The 3,907-nt window shown below is 48.9% G+C and overlaps 1 non-coding gene across 1 annotated transcript; it reads left to right on the top strand.

Annotated features, from left to right (window-relative positions):
- Nucleotides 1–3,559: 3,559 nt before the first annotated feature.
- On the top strand, nucleotides 3,560–3,675 carry LOC143928580 (U5 spliceosomal RNA). Its single transcript, XR_013262425.1, has one exon. It is a non-coding gene; the product is annotated as a U5 spliceosomal RNA (small nuclear RNA).
- The last annotated feature ends 232 nt before the right edge of the window (nucleotides 3,676–3,907 follow it).

Raw genomic sequence — 3,907 nt, 5'->3', positions numbered from 1 at the left:
CAAATGAAATTCAAAGACACTGTCTCTCCTTCTATCTCTCTCTCCGCCGACGCAACACACTACGCAAGGCCACCGCGCAGGCGGCCTTATATAGTGTGGGTCGTGTACTAAACCCCCTGAGCCATAATTGGCCAAAGCCACCCTGGCTTTGGCCAATTACAGCTCACTGTACAGATGGCGCTGTGATTGGCCAAGCATGCGGGTCATAGTGCATGCTTGGCCAATCATCAGCCAGCAATGCACTGTGATGCCGCAATGAATTATGGGATGTGAGGCGCCACTCGAATTTGGCACAAACGGCCCATAATGTTTGGAATTCGCCGAACAGGTGAACAGCCAATGTTCGAGTTGAACATGGGTTTGACTCAAACGCGAAGCTCATCCCTAATGGGGAGCAGGTGTATTAAATTTGGTGTTATCGCTCTCACTCTCTCATACTGGTCACTTGAAGTTCAACATGGCACCTCACGGCAAAGAACTCTCTGAGGATCTGAAGATAAGAATTGTTGCTCTACATAAAGATGGCCTAGGCTATAAGAAGATTGCCAAGACCCTGAAACTGAGCTGCAGCACGGTGGCCAAGACCATACAGCGGTATAACAGGACAGGTTCCCCTCAGAACAGGCCTCGCCATGGTCCACCAAAGAAGTTGAGGTCACGTGCTCAGCGTCATATCCAGAGGTTGTCTTTGGGAAATAGACGTATGAGTGCTGCCAGCATTGCTGGAGAGGGTGTAGGGGTGGGGGGGTCAGCCTGTCAGTGCTCAGACCATACGCCGCACACTGCATCAAATTGGTCTGTATGGCTGTCGTCCCAGAAGGAAGCCTGTTCTAAAGATGATGCACAAGAAAGACCACAAACAGTTTGCTGAAGACAAGCAGACTAAGGAGATGGATTACTGGAACCATGTCCTGTGGTCTGATGAGACCAAGATAAACGTATTTGGCGTCGGTGACAAGCGTGTGTGGTGGCAACCAGGTGAGGAGGACAAAGACAAGTGTGTCTTGTCTACAGTCAGGCATGGTGGTGGAAGTGTCATGGTCTGGGGCTGCATGAGTGCTGCCGGCACTGGGGGGCTACAGATCATTGAGGGGACCATGAATGTCAACATGTACTGTGACATACTGAAGCAGAGCTTGATCCCCTCCCTTCAGAGACTGGACCGCAGGGCAGTATTCCAACATGATAACCACCCCAAACACACCTCCAACACCACCACTGCCTTGCTAAAGAAGCTGAGGGTAAAGGTGATGGACTGGCCAAGCATATCTCCAGACCTAAACCCTATTGATCATCTGTGGGACATCCTCAGAGGGAAGGTGGAGGAGGGGAAGGTCTCCAACGTCCACCAGCTCTGTGATGTCATCATGGGGGAGGGGAAGAGGACTCCAGTGGTGACCTGTGAAGCTCTGCTGACCTCCATGCCCAAGAGGGTGAAGGCAGTGCTGGAAAATAATGGCGGCCACACAAAATATTGACACTTTGAGCCCAATTTGGAGATTTTCCCTTAGGGGGTGTACTGACTTTTGTTGCCAGCGGTTTAGACATTAATGGCTGTGTGTTGAGTTATTTTGAGGGGGACAGGAAATTTACACTGTTATACAAGCTGTCAGGGCTGGACTGGGACAGAAATTTGGCTCTGGACTTCATCCAGACCAGCCCATTTACATTTTGAGTGTCCCATCAGCACCCCCTCACATCAGAGTGTCCCACTGAGCCTTCGGCCCACTGGGAAACTCCCGGTAGTCCCGATGGCCAGTACCTGCCTGCAAGCTGTACACTCACTACTTTACATTGTAGACAAGTGTAATTTCTTCAGTGTTTGCACATGAAAAGAGAGAAGAAAATATTTACACAAATGTGAAGGGTGTATTTACTTTTTGATATATTTATATATATATTTATTTTGGGGGGGAGGGGGCAGCATACCCCCAGTCGGTCGGGTCACAGGCACATCCCCCCAGTTGGTCAGTCAGTCACCAAACCCGTACGTACCCCATCTAGGTTGTGGGCAGCGCTTCCTCCGGGCGGCGCCTTCCCCCTGCGTCTCCTCAACTTCCCCTGCGTCTCCTCCCTCTTCCTCCTCGGCGGCCAATAGAATCGCTTCTCCTCTCGGCCAATCAGGTGAGGTGTCCCACTTCCTGATTGGCCAGGAGGAGAATTGTCGCACAGCTGGGTGCACTGCGCCCTGAGCCCACCCTTTTTTTTAAGCCAATTAGAGCACTATGGACGGGCCGCCACTCCATTTAACCCCCTTGATCGCCCCTAGATGTTAACCCCTTTCCAGCCAGTGTTATCAGACCCCTTTCACACTGGGGCGCTTTGCAGGCGCTACAGCGCTAAGAATAGAGCCTGCAAAGCGCCCTGAAAGAGCTGCTGCTTTGTCTCAAGCGTGAACGCCCAGAGGGCTCTCAGACTGGAGCGGTGCGCTGGCAGGATGCTAAAAAAAAAGTCCTGCTAGCCACATCTATGGAGCGGTGTGTATATCGCTCCTTCACCGCTCTTGCCCATTGAAATCAATGGGCAGAGCGGATATACCGACAGCAGCAGCGCTTTGCGGGTGGTTTTAACCCTTTTTCAGCCGCTAGCGGGGGGGGGGGGGGGGTAAAAGCTCCCTGCTAGAAGCTGAATAGCGCCACCAAGTTGTTGGCAAAGCACTGCTAAAAAAAAAAAATAGCGGCGCTTTACCGCTGACGCACCCACCGCCCCAGTGTGATAGGGACCTTATTACAGTGACAGTGTATATTATTCAGCACTTACCACTGTATTAGTGTCGCTGGTTCCCAAAAAAGTGTCAAAAAACGTCAGATTTGTTTTCCGCACTATCGCAGTTGCTAATCGCCGCCATTACTAGCAAAAAAATAAATAAAATTCCATAAAACTATCCCATAGTTTCTAGATGTTATAACTTTTGCACAGACCAATCAATATGCGCTTATTGGGAAAAAAAGGACATCAATTTTATTTGTGCTGCACAACCGCGCAATTGTCAGTAACGCAGCACGGCATCGCAAAAAAAAAAAACAGCCCAAAAAACGCACCTTCCGGAGATGAAGTCGTTAATATAAGTTTCAAATGCAGGGAAATGACACCCATTGACATTGCTCTGAGTTTTTTTTAAACTTTATTTACAATCCCATGTGACAAATACACGTCTCTTTTATATTGTAGAGGAGATGAGTCCTCAGGAGGTTCTCACACTTCCTGTAGATGGAAACATTCCTTCCGATCCGCTACATTTGTGTCGGTGATCAGGACTCCTATTCGTAGACTGGAGGGGAGGCGTGGTAGAGATGAGGCTCCGCCCACTCCCATGATCCCTCTCTCTCGGTGATCCAGGTGATTTGCATACAGATCGCTCATCTTCTATAGAGATTTATCGGCCTGATTAATATAATAATCGATATTCTTGTCTCTCCTCATATTCTCTAGCTCGGTGTGTGTGATGGAAGTGATATGGAGGATTATAAATGATATGAAATATAATGAGGGGTGGGCTCTCCATCAGGTGGGCGGGGGCCGTCCTTCAGTGGGCGGTTCTCTCTCCTCTCATGTCGGTATACTCTGGTTTCTCTTCAGATCGAATAAATCTTTCGCCTTTTACTAAAGATTTCCGTGGAGAGGAACAATTATGAGTTTTCAACAATTTTTTGAGGCCTGGTCTCTGACCCGGCTAATTATATGGTGAAAAATAGATGAAGATTAGATATTGTGATAAGGAAACTCTGATTACTAATGTGAGTTGCTACAATGTTATGACCTGAAAGAAGGGATATGAATTGGGGTTCTGATCCCAGAGAAGGAGGACATGGGTGGGTTTGGGGTTCTGATACCAGAAAAGGGGGGCGTGTGGTTTGGGGTTCTGATCCCAGAGAAAGGGGAAATGAGGTTTGGGGTTCTGAACCCA

The sequence above is a fragment of the Lithobates pipiens genome, unplaced genomic scaffold (genome assembly GCF_037356315.1).
Source record: "Lithobates pipiens isolate NorthernLeopardFrog02 unplaced genomic scaffold, aLitPip1_a1.2 Scaffold_23, whole genome shotgun sequence".
Lineage (NCBI taxonomy): Eukaryota > Metazoa > Chordata > Amphibia > Anura > Ranidae > Lithobates > Lithobates pipiens.
The sequence above is the reverse complement of the archived record's forward strand: the minus strand, read 5'-3'. Positions and strand labels throughout refer to the sequence as shown.